Source organism: Podarcis pityusensis (genome assembly GCF_964106645.2).
Source record: "Podarcis pityusensis genome assembly, chromosome: 11".
NCBI classification, from domain to species: Eukaryota; Metazoa; Chordata; class Lepidosauria; order Squamata; family Lacertidae; genus Podarcis; species Podarcis pityusensis.
Genome location: NC_138036.1, coordinates 11,285,210 through 11,301,216, shown reverse-complemented (window position 1 = coordinate 11,301,216; position 16,007 = coordinate 11,285,210).

Genomic DNA, 16,007 nt, shown 5'->3' with positions numbered 1-16,007 from the left:
CATATTGATTTGACATAACCAGCAAAATGTTTAGTCAGCAGGCATCAGGGAAGCTTTTAAAGCCCATGGAGGCAGGGTATGACTCTTATAACAACCTGGTCAAATGCCATGCAATTTGATGGCACCAAATAAATAGCGGGCAATAAAAGGAATTTGTTCCTGCTTTATGTACCCAAGTGTCTCACAGCAAGAGCCTTATTCAGCCTGGTGCTCTCTAATGTACTGTTTCCCAAACTGCGTGACATCAAAGTGAGGTGAGCTGAAGTGTGTATTTCCCAAAAAAAACAAAAAAAACCCGTTCTGTCAGGTGTGTCCTTCGTTCTATGTCCCTCTGAGCAAGGAAGCTTCAGTAGTATGGAAGCAGTATGTTATTTATTTTTATTACAGTGGTACTTCGGGTTAAGAACTTTACCTCAGGATGAGAACAGAAATCATGCAGCAGAGGCACAGCAGAAGTGGGAGGCCCCATTAGCTAAAGTGGTACCTCAGGTTAAGAGCAGTTTCAGGTTAAGAACGAACCTCCAGAATAAATTAAGTTCTTAACCTGAGGTACCACTGTATTGTCTTAAAGCTCAAAATGCTGAGGAGAGTTTGAGAGGCCAGTGCAGTATACAAAGAGCAGAAGAGGCAATTCATTTCCGTAAAGGTTTACCATGCAATAGACACATAACAAAAAGGAAAACGGATGGGGAGGTGAGAGCAAAACAGGCAAATTCAGAAACCTCCAGTTCCAACACTCTCACCCAGTACAGCAGTGCTGGCTAGGGCTGATGGGAATCATAGTCCAAAAGATCTGGAGGTCACCAGGTTGGCAAAATATGTACTATGTGATCCTGCAGTTCCATGGAGGTTGCATGTATGTTGTGGGAACTGAATGAGAAACAAAGGGGGGGGAGTATAGAACCACATAGGCCTCCATTTTTTAAATTTTATTTTTCTTTAAAGTGTCCCACAGATCAAACGTTTGGGAGCAGAGCCAAGAAATTAAGCAATGACTGAATGAAATGTGATTCTCTAGTCCTCTTCATCTCTTTTTTCTTCCCGTTTCCTTCATAAACTACCGTGGAGCAGCGAGTCATTTTCTCTTGTTCTTAATTCCAGTCAATTCCTCTTTGCCTGCAACTATAAAATTAATATCTTCCTTGCCACCTGCAAGGCATAATGTTCACTCACAGCAGTGACCGAGCACTTGAATTATTTGTACATGCTGCTAACGTAAAAGAGATTTAGTGGGATTAATAAGGAGAATAAATGAAAAATTTGTTAAAAGAGGGCAGGGAAAATAACCTGTGGATGGATCTCTCCTTCACGCTGGTGATTGATTTCCCTCAATTTAGTTCTGAATGAGAGTGTGGATGTTTTTCAGATTTACTTTTGAAAACAACATTTAGAATAAAATAAAAGGAGGAGAAGGGAAGGAGAGAGAGAAACACAAGCATCAGGATAAATATTTTCCTATCATCACTCTAGTATTGAAGAGAGAGAGAGAGCACAAAGGGTGCAATTATTCTGTTTACGATCCCTTGGGTCATCTTAAGATCCGTCCATAGTTGTCATGACGCCTGAATCTAACAGGGAGATGGAGATGGAGTCACAGGCTGAAAGATCACCAGGTGGGGTGTCAGGGCAGGCTCAGGTCTCAGCAGTGGCGTAGCAAGGTCAGATGGTACCCGGTGCAGAAAATTTATTGTTACACACACACCCCTACACACACATTTAAATTGAGTTGGACTCCCAAGAGACTGTGATCTACTCACAGTATAAAAAGACTGCCTGTGATCTACCCATTCTCATTGTCAGGAGTTGTTGAGCTTTTGGGGGGATTCCAGGGTTTGGGTCCAGAGTTCCCTTCACCCTCTGCTTGTTTGCTCGCCTGCCTCCTTTGCGTCCTCTCTCTGCATGCCTCTTTCAGCGGGGCTGTCAAAACGAAGGGGGAAGGGGGGAATGCCGCAGCTCCCCCCCTTCCCCAGATGGATCGAGGTAGGCGGGAGTCACGGGCAGGCGGCGCACTGAATGTCACACACACACACCCCTTGGAGATGACACCCAGGGCGGTCCGCCCCCACTGCCCCCTACCTTGCTCCGCCCCTGGGACTCAGAGCTGACTCCATGTCAGGGACTGGACTGAACAGGAGGAATGGGAAATGAGCCCTTGGTCTGATTGGCACCTCTCGGAAGAGGAGAAGGAGTGAAAAGTCCCCCCCCCCGTCTCCAGCAGTTTCAGTGTGGTGTAGTGGTTAAGAGCGGTAGTCTCGTAATCTGGTGAACTGCGTTCGCTTCCTCGCTCCTCTACATGCAGCTGCTGGGTGACCTTGGGCCAGTCACACTTCTCTGAAGTCTCTCAGCCCCAGTCACCTCACAGAGTGTTTGTTGTGGGGGAGGAAGGAAAGGAGAATGTTAGCCGCTTTGAGACTCCTTTGGGTAGTGATAAAGCGGGATATCAAATCCAAACTCTTCTTCTTCTTTCAGGAGGAGAGGGAGACAGGGATGATGTACAGCTGAATGAGGAAATCCCTAGTTATGAGATAGTAGAGGAAGAGGAAGTTAGATAGCAAACAGCAGAGACCTCCCTGGAGAGTATGGGAGACCCTCCTAGTCCACGGACTCACCAGTCCTTCTGTGTGGCGTTTGCCCTCCTATGTGTGTGACATCATACTGGGTACATAGGGAAAGGGTTAACTACCATATTTTTCGCTCTATAGGACACACTTTTTCCCCTCCAAAAATTAAGGGGAAATGTGTGTGCATCCTATGGAGCGAATGCAGGCTCCTTGGCTTCAGCGATAGCTCCCTCCGCGCTCTGGAGGCTTCACGTTGCTTTCGCTGAAGTCTGGAGAGCAAGAGGGGTTGGTGCGCACCGACCCCTCTCACTCTCCAGGCTTCAGGGATAGCCGCCTGAAGCCTTCAGAGCACAGCGCGAGTTCCCGCTGTGCTCCGCAGGCTTCAGGTTCCTTTTGCTGAAGCCAGGAGAGCAAGAAGGCTTCAGGGATTTTTGAGGTAATTGTAAAATGACTAACCAATGGGAACCCAGGGGGCAGAGTTAACTGTGCATAAGGTTTAAGCACAGAGGGTTTTTGGGAGAGTTAGAGTTAGGGTGGTTGAGAAGACAGTCTGGAGTTAGAACAGACAGAGAAGATAAGTCTGTGGGTTGGGCTAGTCTGGTGTGAGAGAGTGAGAGCATTTGTTAAGAGGAGTCAGTCAAACAGTTGAGATAATCAGTCAGAAGGTATTAGGAAGGTATAGGCCGGTAAAGAAACTAAAGTTAAGATACTGACAGGAATATTATCTGAGAAACCATAAACTTGTTAATGTTTGTAAAATAAACTTGGGGGGGGGGGTTGGTTCACTTTTAACAACTGTCTGGACTCAGTGCTTTACCAGAGAGTAACTGCTTGGTGGCAGCAGGGAAGCGAGCACAGTGGTGGCTCAGGGATCAATAGACCGTTAAACGTCCGGGGACCCTGTGTGATCGCCACATTCTGCATCCACGAATAGAGGATGCTGAGGGTTGTGACTCCTGTGACTTCCCGTAGGTTCCCAGGATGTTGTGGGAGATGGAAGAGGAGGGACTCAGAGTAGCCAATGTCTCCTATGCATGGAGACATTGATCTGTTGTCTTGCAACCAGATGACTGAATAAAAAGCCATAAAATACGAAATGTTTGTTCTTCTTGCCTCTGAGGCTATGGGGGAAGAAGAGGATACTCCACGCCCGAACACTACAGGAGATAAGGAAAGCATTGCACCTGAGGCCATTGGGTAGGACCTCCCCAGAGGAACCTCCCAGGTCCTCAGGGCCTGCAAGACCACAGCCTGGACCCTCACAGTTGCCTTCCTGACTCCTATCTCACCCATTTATTCCTGAAAGTCCTGGTTATTTGCCATATACAGCAGTGAGCACATTAGAGGTGACTTTTGATTTTTGCCTGACTAAAATCACCTCCCGCTACCCTCAGATTTATAAAGTTTTCCTGGGATTTCTGCATCTATCAAATCGGTTTGGAGGGAGTGAGGAACCTCTGCCCCGAGGGCCAAATGTGGAATTTGGATTTTGGATCTTACAAATACAAACTTTGCAAGTAAACTCAATTTTTAAAAAAAGGTTTTGCAAATAGAAAGCCCGGAGAGGTAGTCAGTTGTGGCTACCCAGTGCATTGCATAGGCTGACACCTGTATGATCATCTACCTCAGGCATGTCCAACTTCAAAGAGACTGCAATCTACTCCCACTATTAAAAAAAAAAAACCTGGCAGTGATCTACCCCTTGGATTGACCAAAGTTGTTGAGCTTTTTGGGGGTTGGGGGAGATCAATCGTGATCACGTGATCAACCAGGATCGATCACGGACGCCCCACGATCGACTGGTAGATTGTGATCCACCTGTTGGACATGCCTGATCTACCTGATAGACAGAGGTTGTGGGCATGTGCTCACTGCAGTGATCTCCTGCCTCTCAGGAAACAAGATCATTCCCTTTGGGCCGTAGTATGCTGCGTTGATTCAAAGAGTCCCAATTATGCTTATGGTCCGCTGAAAACAATGGACAAATTAGTCACATCCAAGACCAATGGGTTTTCTTCTTCTTCTTCTTCTTCTTTTAAAAAAATTATTTTCAGTTTTTTATGATGATAATGATGATGATAATGATAATGATAATGATAATTTATTTGTACCCCGCCCTCCCTGGCCGGAGCAGGGATCAGGGTGGCTAACATCATAAAACTAACAGATAAGATGATAAAAACATAAAACAGGCAATCAGTTAATTTAAAAAAAACACCTTAAAATTAGTTCAGAGCAAATTAAAATCTGGACAGATGGCAGTCCATGGGTAAAACTGAGAGTGGTTCATATTCTCCAGGGCCAAATGTTGCCACTGGTATTATAAAGGACCTGTGAGCAGACTACGAGGCCTCTTTAATGCTTGTTCTTATACAGAAAGAAAAGAATTAGACTGAACCCTGACCAAAGGCCAGGTGGAACAGCGCCGTCTTGCAGGCCCTGCGGAAAGATGTCAAATCCCACAGGGCCCTGGTCTCTTGTGAGAGAGTGTTCCACCAGGCCGGAGTTATTTCCATACACTCCAAACATTTTATATGTATATAGTACTGGGATTAAATAAACCCCCTGGTTTCCAAATTTTACCCTCTTTTCTTGCATATAATTATATTTATCCATACTATTTCATCTTCTTATATTTTTTTTTTACTTTAGTTCACATCACTTCATAAATGTTATAACAACCCTGCTAAAGTTTCTAAGTGACTACAGTGGTTTTTAAGGTATTCTACAAATTTTCTCCTTTCTTGATTAAATTTTTCGTCATCTTGGGACCTGATCTTCACGGTCATCTTTGCCATTTCAGCATAGTCCATCATTTTGGTAATCCATTCTCCTTTTGTTGGGACCTTCTCCTCCTTCCACATCTGGGCTAACAACATTTTTGCAGCTGTTGTCACATAAATAGTCTTTTTAGATCTCTTGGTATTTCTGAGACCAATGGGTTTCAGTGTGTCTTAAGCATAAATAACTTCCTTTGGATTTGTGTCAGGAAGTAGGAAGTTCTGAATCCGAAAGGTCAGATCCCAGATTTTGGGGGGGGACAAATCTGTCACTATTCATGTAGTTTGCAGGAAAGTATCGGTGAAGGAATTCAAGCAAGACTACAAAAAGAAGAAAAGGATCAGAGTGCATTTAATAACAGCTCCATTCCATCTTGTGGTAAAAGCAGTGCAATTTGGGAAAGACATTTTCATCCAACAAATCAATTGATAACTATATGAAAGGCTTCCAGCTTCCCTAGTTTGTATGGGTGGCAAGCTGTTGACGAAGAATGAAATCTTTCTCCCGTCCCCAAAATGTAATTACCCATGGAAGATTTATGTTTCATACTCCAATATGCAGAAGCCACTCTCAAGAGACGTTTATAGATCACAATGAAACTTTAGCAAACACAGACAGAATGTAATGGCACACAGATAGGTCACAAAGAGCTGCTCAAAACGAGGAGTGCAGGATTCATCCCTCGGTGGAATTATTCAAGACTTCTTGTTGGATGAGAAGGCATTTGCGAACTCCAAAGTATGCAGAGCTGCAACAGCAAAATCCTTAGCATGTTAATTCAGAAGCAAGTCCCTCTTTGTTCAATGGGGCTTACTCCCAGGTAAGTGGGCATGCAACGCAGATTTTATCTGCCGTGTATTGTGGCTGTTGCCGTGTAGCTCCTTCCACTGATTGACTGAACTGGTGTAATGGCCCAAACATTCCAACGGCTCGGGGACATAGGCGCCATCTCTGGGGAGCCCTGAGTGCCAAGGCACCCACAAAATTTGGGCAACCCAATGCTTCACATGTGTGACATCACAAGGTGTGCCAAGTCCCGATGGGGCTTGTCGCAGCCACGGGAGGGTCCGATGGGGCCCATCGTGCCGTGTGACATCTCATTTGTGCAAAGCACAGAATGCCACGCTCTCTGGGCACCTCCAATGTGGGGCAGAACCCGGCATGCCTGCTCAGGGAACAAATCTTTCAAAGTGTTTGCAGTTCTGCTTCTGTCAGGAAAGGAGAAAATGGCTGACTTCTGTTGAGATTAAAACTTCACAGAGACTGTGGAAGTAGAAGCAGTTTTGTGGTATGCGCTGGGAGAAAAGTCCCAGAGTAAGATCAACGCTTATCTTAAAGGTAAAGGTAAAGGGACCCCTGACTGTTAAGTTCAGTCGCAAACGACTCTGGGGTTGCAGCGCTCATCTCGCTTTACTGGCCGAGGGAGCCAGTGTTTGTCCTCAGACAGCTTCCGGGTCATGTGGCCAGCATGACTACGCCGCTTCTGGCAAACCAGAGCAGTGCACGGAAATGCCGTTTACCTTCCCACCAGAGCGGTACCTATTTATCTACTTGCATTTTGATGTGCTTTCGAACTGCTAGGTTGGCAAGAGTTGGGACTGAGCAATGGGAGCTCACCCCATCACGAGGATTCAAACCGGCGACCTTCTGATCGGCAAGCCCTAGGCTCAGTGGTTTAGACCACAGTGTCACCCGCGTCCCAACGCTTATCTTAGGTAAAGTGACCACTGACCATTTGGTCCAGTCGTGGCCGACTCTGGGGTTGAGACACTCATCTCGCTTTATTGGTCAAGGGAGCCTGCGTACAGCTTCTGGGTCATGTGGCCAGCATGACTAAGCCGCTTCTGGCAAACCAGAGCAGTGCACGGAAATGCCGTTTACCTTCCCACCAGAGCGGTACCTATTTATCTACTTGCATTTTGATGTGCTTTCGAACTGCTAGGTTGGCAAGAGTTGGGGCTGAGCAATGGGAGCTCACCCCATCACGAGGATTCAAACCGGCGACCTTCTGATCGGCAAGCCCTAGGCTCAGTGGTTTAGACCACAGTGTCACCCGCGTCCCAACGCTTATCTTAGGTAAAGTGACCACTGACCATTTGGTCCAGTCGTGGCCGACTCTGGGGTTGAGACACTCATCTCGCTTTATTGGTCAAGGGAGCCTGCGTACAGCTTCTGGGTCATGTGGCCAGCATGACTAAGCCGCTTCTGGCAAACCAGAGCAGTGCACGGAAATGCCGTTTACCTTCCCACCAGAGCGGTACCTATTTATCTACTTGCATTTTGATGTGCTTTCGAACTGCTAGGTTGGCAGGAGCAGGGACTGAGCAACGGGAGCTCACCCCGTCACGGGGATTCGAACCGCTGACCTTCTGATCGGCAAGTCCTAGGCTCTGTGGTTTAACCCACAGTGCCACCCGCGTCCTAACACTTATCTTACCCTTCCATTATTATGTGCAGTCTTTCAGGGGCCACATGCCTGAGGCCAAAATGGGCAGAGCAATTTACCTTTGTGGTCAGTTTGGCAATAGCAGATCCAGAGAACCTGAGCCCCTGAACCCATCACTAGAGCCCATCGATAGACTCAGCCCACTCTGTGTGCCAGCCATAACAGCTGTAAAAGTCAAGTTTTGTTCCACTTCTATCATAATCCCTTGAGATGGGTAACATGTCTTTTGGGGGTCAGCTGCTTACTCCCCAAATCAATCTAGCTCATTCTAAAGGCAAGAGTTGAACACGAATTCCAGCGCTTGGCTAATATTGCTTCCAACACACATACTTGGGTGGTGTTAAATAAGCTTGACTTATGAAAGGTCCCTGCGGCTTGGAAACAAAACTGCCGTCCGTCAATTCTGCTGCAAAATGCATAAGGAAAAGTTCTCTGAAATGCAAAACTGTTGTATGGTTTGGCGTTAAGAAAAAGGCACTTTTGAAAAGCAGCGTGGACAACGAGTAGAAAAAGGTCAAAGCCTTATTTTTTATACCCTTATCTCATTTGTTGCAAAACTGGCATGTCGTTACTCAAAACTGTGATTTAAAAAATGAGGCGATCGCATTCTGTTTTACTGCTGTACAAAATCAATTCCTTTATATTTGAGACATGCAGAGGCCAGCATTGCATATATCTGCAGCCTGTAGAGGGGAGGGGACAATGTAGATGTTGATTGCGATGGGATGCAACTCATGTAGCAATGCACTGATCCAAAGTCCGCTATCGGTGGAAGAGTACCAGATTCAAATCATGTCCCAGGGTATGGTCTGAAGAAGCATGGGGCCACCAGCTTGCTGAAACCAAGCAGATTGGGGTTTGGTGAGCACCTGGATGGGACACCACTAGAGATGGTGGAGAAATCAGATTCAGTTCACATTTAAAGGTGAACCTACCTGATTCACACTTTCCGAAACAATATGCAAACCGAAGCACAGCTGTCCTCCGAAATTCACACTTCTCTGAATTTTGCAGTGCCGTTCTCCAAACCCAGTAATGTCGACAAAAATGCATGAATGAAAGAGTGCATTAAAAATGCTTAATATTAGGGGAACTAGCTTTGCAAAAAAAAACAAAACACCCTGTGTGTATTAAGCAAAATTGCATTCAAAAATGTGTATATTAGGACAAACATGCACTCAGATGCTAATGAATTGTCATGAGGACTTTATAAAATGCAAACTGATGTATAAATGTGAAGAACTTGAACTGAAGACTGGAAGGAGAGGTAAATAAAAAGGTAAAGGACCCTTGGATGGTTACGTCCACTCAAAGGCGACTATGGGGTTGCGGCGCTCATCTTGCTTTCAGGCCGAGGGAGCCAGTGTTTGTCCACAGACAGCTTTCCTGGTCATGTGGCCAGCATGACTAAACCGCTTCTGGTGCAACGGGAGACCATGACAGAAACGGAAACGGAAACACTGTTTATCTTCCCGCCGCAGCTGTACCTATTTATCTACTTGCACTGGTATGCTTTCAAACTGCTAGGTTGGCAGGAGCTGGGACAGTGCAATGGGAACTCACCCCATCTTGGAGATTCGAACCACCGACTTTCTGATTGGCAAGCCCAAGAGGCTCAGTGTGCAAATCTACACCTTTTTTTAGATCTATGACATCACCTAGCTCCTAGCTGCGATTGGTCAAGCTACGGGGCAGGGCCAATTCCTATTTCCTTTTCTTCAATCCATCCCCCATGTAGCAGTGGTGGGCTTTAAGCTTTCCAGTCAGACCTCTACCATTTCACACCCTCGTGTTTGCGTGAGGGTCCTTCCAAGATGTCCTAGCCACCAGCCTGAATCTAAGAGAATGAGGAAGATGGGGTGCATTTATTTGACCTGCACCAGAACCAGGAGGAGCCCCCCCCCCAAACCAGCTAGGGAGACAGCTTGCTGTAGGTTTTAGCCCCTCCACAGGTGATGAACAGAGCTGTTGTCCAACAATCCATTCAGCGCTGCCCGGGTCACCGGGCGTCTTCCTCTAACAACTTCGTGGTGAGTTCCAACACCTATTTTTCTTTGGGAAAAAGCACTTCTAAAACAGCACCCTTGTTGGGGCTCAGAGGACATAATAGGATGCATAAGAGGGTAGCCTCTAGGGTTATGTTGGGACTGACCCATCTGGAGTTTCTGCAAAACTATTGCCGTCTATTATGCCTGGAAAACAACAGAGAGCCACTGCAGATGTTAGAGCAGTGATGTAATGTGTTGTCATCCCTTAGCAGAATATGGCCTTCCTTCCTTGCAGTATGTCATCTTGCATAGATTTACAGGGCTGCAGCTTGGATTCATTGCCCGGTCAAAATAGATTTTGTGCCAGAGCCCCATTATTACAGCTGACATGCAATCTTCCATGTTTAAAGTTTCATAGTCCCCGAGTCGACAGGTGAGGTCTTGCTTGCAATAACGAAGAAAGCGCTGTCAGTGAGATGTAATAGAGAGAGAGATTACTGCAAGGGCATTTATGCAGAACGCGCTGGAGGAAACCTCGCGGATGCTCCTCAAAGTGGCCGTTTGTCACCGGTTTGGGATGAATTCATGAAAGACATTGTGAAACCATGCTTTATAATTGGATGCCTCTGTGCTTTGCTAGTTAGCCTGGCATCTTCAAAAAGTTTGTTTTACAAAACATTGTCAGGGAGATGTGTGACGTCCCCCACAAGGTTTAAAGGTAAAGTGACCCCTGTCCATTAGGTCCAGTCGTGACCGACTCTGGGGTTGCGGCACTCATCTCGCTTTATTGGCCGAGGGAGCTAGCGTACAGCTTCCGGGTCATGTGGCCAGCATGACTAAGCCACTTCTGGCAAACCAGAGCAGCGCACGGAAACATCGTTTACCTTCCCGCCGGAGCGGTACCTATTTATCTACTTGCACTTTGATGTGTTTTCGAACTGCTAGGTCGGCAGGAGCAGGGACCGAGCAACGGGAGCTCACCCCGTCGCGGGGATTCGAACCGCCGACCTTCTGATCGGCAAGTCCTAGGCTCTGTGGTTTAACCCACGGCGCCACCTGCGTCCCTCCCACAAGGTTTAGGGAGGGCTCAAGTTGTGTGTTTCAGGCTCTGGGTCATGATTTGTGCAACATCAAAACTATACTTGTGGAGAATGAGCTGGTCGCTGAGCATCACGGTCAGAACTTCATGGACCAGTTGACTCAGCCATTTCATATTCTTTATGGTGTGTGGCGCAGAATGAACACCTTTTTGAGCATTGGTTCCCAGATCTATGTCAAATGGCAGCAGGAATCCAGCCATTCACACCACAATCTGGAAGGTCTCTTTCTAATAGTCAAGAAGATTATCTGATTAATATACCAACCTCTGCTAATCTGGGCCCCTCCAAAAGTGTTGCATATAAAAAGTATATTGGACGCCGGCTGCCATTCTGGCTGGGGTGATGGGAGTTCAAAACATCTGAAGGTTGGTATTTTGATGAAGGCTGGGGTATACTTTTCCTATCCAACTCTTTTCTGTGCATACTTTCTAGCAAAGTATGTGCTCTTTCATTATTGTATTTGTTCAGTCTATTTGAAGGACTTTGTTTCCTCTTTGGATTTGCAATTCTGGTATACTTCATAAAAGTACAGTTTTAAAAGAATAATCAAGTGCTTATTCATGCATATATGATCCAGCTCTTAGCATAGCTTATATCAGGCTTCCTCAACCTCGGTCCTCCAGATGTTTCTGCCCTACAACTCCCATGATCCCTAGCTAGCAGGACCAGTGGTCAGGGATGATGCGAATCGTAATCTCAAAACATCTGGAGGGCCGAGGTTGAGGAAGCCTGTCTTATATGATTTAAACAATTACATAATATAGAAATAAATGTTCAGTGTTGGTGTTGGGAATTCAATAAATAATTTCTCAAATTATTTGTAGCAAACTTCATTTTATAACCACTCGCCACTATTACTTGGGTATTAAAATTTGATATCCGATGAGCAAAACAGAGGTGTTGGAGTTTAATTAAATCCATTAACTGTTGCTCTCTTACATGAAATGACCACTAGAGGGAAGAAAACACTTAGATTTTCCACTCTTTTAAAAACAAACCTACAGTTGAATCCACAGTACAGTGGTACCCCGGGTTACATACGCTTCAGGTTACAGACTCCACTAACCCAGAAATATTACCTCAGGTTAAGAACTTTGCTTCAGGATGAGAACAGAAATCATGCGGCGGCAGCAGAAGGCCCCATTAGCTAAAGTGGTACCTCAGGTTAAGAACAGTTTCAGGTTAAGAACAGACCTCCAGAACGAATTAAGTTCTTAACCAGAGGTACTACTGTATCTTATGTTCCCATTGTCCATTGAATTCCAAAAGGTAGGCTAAATGAGGAGCCAAAATGACATCTATAGACTGTTAATCATCTGATCCAAAGCCACCCTCACAACAATATTTGTAAGTAATATTCAGTGCTTTTTTTCCTAGAAAAAAGGTGCTGGTACTCACCATGAAGTTGTTACAGTAAGTGCCACACCTTTTAACAACAACAACAATAACAACAACAACTGTGCTGGTACTGTGTACCCTTGAGTGCCCCCCCCGGGGGGGGAGCACTGGTGATCTCCAATATTCAGCATCAGCATTTGACAGAATCGATATGTCCTTAACAGATTGGTAGTGTTGCCATACATCCTGGAAAACCCGGACATGTCCTCTTTCGGGAGACCAACATGCCCGTCCAGGCAGATTTTTACATTTTAAAGAAAATGTCTGGGGTTTGGGGGCGTTTTTGGGTTCAGGCTGCTCTGCACCCCATGGCTGCTGCCATATTGAGCCAGGAAAAGAGGCACAGAGGCATGGCAGCAGTGGCCCCATGCGCCTGCACCCACGCACCACTTGCCCCGACTCAGGCTGGCAGCAGCTCAGGCTATTCTCTTTTTTTGCTCTTCAAGATATGGCAATCCTATGCCTATGGATTGGATAACTGTGCCTCCTCCTCCTCCTCCTCCTCCTCCTCCTCCCCCAAGCTGAGCAAGTGCTAAGTAGGTTTTGTGAAGGAGGCAGGAGGACTCCAGGACCCTGAAAGAGCACTCATGTCTCCTCCCTGTTGCAGGAATTTACCGTATTTTTTGCTCTATAAGACTCACTTTTTCCCTCCGAAAAAGTAAGGGGAAATGTGTGTGCGTCTTATGGTGCGAATGCAGGCTGCACAGCTATCCCAGAAGCCAAAACAGCAAGAGGGATTGCTGCTTTCACTGTGCAGCGATCCCTCTTGCTGTTCTGGCTTCTGAGATTCAGAATATTTTTTTCTTGTTTTCCTCCTCCAAAAACTAGGTGCGTCTTGTGGTCTGGTAATACGGTATGTATAGTTTTTGGGGGGTTGCCCCTCCAGCAGATATCATACGCATGCAGCCCACTACCAAAACCAGCACAATCACTTTTGTGAATTTTGTGATTTGTCCCCACAAAACACTTCATCACAGTTTCTTCCTGTCTATTCAAAGGGCCTCTGCTGCACAGTACCAAATGTAAGAATTCACTGATAAATGTATCTGTGTACTAGCTCACTGGGAAAACTTCAGAAATTCATATAGACCTGTGAGCTCAGCTACTCAGCAGCCCCTCTGCCTGAGTGATAATTCCTGGCATCCTGATACCTGAGTGCCAGACAGGTAGCCATTCCAGAAATAACAAACCCAGATGAAGACAAAAGGGTGTGATTAACTTGGCTGGGAAACAGGGAAATGTAAATATATATTTTTGTTACACTTGATGGGTGTTTGGTGGAGGGCAAGGAGAACCATGGGGCAGGGTCCAGGATGCTCAGATTACTGCCACCAGACCTCCCCTTTCATGATGTAACCGTGATGTGTGAGTGATGTAGTTTGGAGGGGTGTAACATGGGGATTAGCAGCTAATAAAAGTTTGGGGGCTCTTTTGTTCAGGGCTTCCATCTTGTTCCACCTTTTGGCAGGTGGGAGTCCTGTCGCAACAGTCTTCAATAAAGACCAAGCCTACTGGCTGCTGTTTTGCTCTGGTATTCCTGGCTGGTGTCCTTGTTTTTTGTCCAAGGGAGCCCTCAGATTTCTCCATTAACATACCCAAAGCCCAGCACTTATTAGGCTTTGGGGGAAAGGTGCCCCCTTGTCTTTGCAGCCTGTGCTGGGGAACCAGTTGCACTTCCCTAAATCTGCCTTGGCCCCAAAGTTTGTGCTGATAGATTTCTGTGTGTCAGGCTGCTGTTAGCAGTGTAAGGGGCTGGACCAGTAATAACATATGGCAACCTGAGGATTAATCTGTGAGGTTTCTTGGATGGCCCATAGAAGCTGGCATCTTCCTTAATGGGAGGCCATTGTCATGCCATCTTAGTGTAGTCAGCACACCTACAGGTCTTAATTACCTTCTCTGGAGGTTCCTATGCTGACATAAGTGTGTTTAATTCATATTATTACAGGCCTTTGATTCTGAAACAGGACGTGCCCAGGGCACAAACTTCCTTTCCTTCCTTGGGGAAGGAACCACACATGTAAGACAGGAACAGTTTTCATCTTGAGTCCCTCCCCCCATGTAACACCATACCCTCCAACATTCCTCCAATTAAAATGTTGTTGTTTAGTCGTGGCCGACTCTTCGTGACCCCATGGACCAGAGCACGCCAGGCACTTCTGTCTTCCACTGCCTCCCACAGTTTGGTCAAACTCATGCTGGTAGCTTCGCGAACACTATCCAACCATATCGTCCTCTGCCGTCCCCTTCTCCTTGTGCCCTCCATCTTTCCTAACATCAGAGTCTTTTCCAGGGAGTATTGGAGCCTCAGCTTCAGGAGGTTCCAGTTAAAATAGGAATTTTTCCTATTCTATTATTATTATTATTATTATTATTATTATTATTATTATATTTTATTACCCCACCCATCTGACTGCTTTTGTACAAATCTATGGTGCAACTGTATTTGGAATACAGCACTGAGTTCTGTTTAGGTCACCTCATGTTAAGAAGGATCCTGCAGAGATGGAAAAGGTTAACAGAAGGGCATCCAAAATTATCAAGGGGGTGGAGTTTCCATGAAGAAAGATTGCAGCATTTGGGGAATTTTTAGTTTAGAGTCAATGAGAGTAAGTGTCAGGCGTCAGGGCATCCGATCCCCTCGCTGCCGGGAATAGATAAGACAGGGAAAGTTCTTACCAATGTCATTTATTCCATATTCACAGAGAGAGGCTTAGAAATGCATCCTCTTGGAGTAATGGTGTTGCTCTGAGTAAATCTCCACACACACACACACACACACACACACACACACACACCTTCTCTCCACTTCCTCAATCGTCAACAGTGCCACCCACCTTATGGTGGCCACTTAGGGTCATTTGCCTCTGAGCCTTTGGCTCTCCTACTTTCAATGCCCGCCAGGTTCTGGGAGGGGAGGGTCTGGAATGATTTCTACTGATAACGTGTCAGCCAGCTGTTCCAGCTCTGCCTCCTCTTCCTCTTCTCCCATTATTTCCCAACTTTGCCCTTCATCTGCCTCTGAGCTGTGACCTCCTGCAAACCAGTTTTTTAAATTATTATTATAGATTTTCTTGATTTACAAAAGTGTGTGCAATGTCTCTCTCTCGTATTCCCCCCCCCCAGTAACATTTTTACAAATCAGTTTCATTTGTTGAGACATTGGGAAGAAAGGGGGGAAAGAGGTGGAGGGGGGAGAAGATGGGTGGGGTTGGGGTTGGGTGGTGATGTTTCTATTTTACTTACTATATGTAGGGTTTGGTGTCAGCGTTGCTTGTGCAGGTTCTTTGCTGTTCGCTTGTGTTCCTTTGGTGGTGAGAGAGGTTAGGGTTGGCCTAGGGTGTGGTTATTCATTTGTGGTTGGCTGTGGTGGTCTTCATGTATGAGTGGGGTGGGTGGGTGTTTTGGATCAGGTTAGCCATATTGATTCGTATGCTGTTGGTGGATTCTTGTCGTTGTCTTGTTGGGCTGTGTATGTGATAAAGGGGAGCCATACCGGGGTGATGGCATCTTCTTCTATTTGTCCCCGTGTCAGTTTCAGTTTATTGGTTAATTTTTCTAGTAGGGCTGTTTCCTATACTATTTGGTACCATTGGTCCATGCTTACTCCTGACAGGTCTCTCCAGTGTCTGGCTATGATGTTTCTGGCTGCTGAAAGTAGGTGGGTTATGAGTTCTTTGTGGTGTAAGTGGGCATTGTTGTCTTGGAAGATGTTTATTAAGGTCAATTCTGG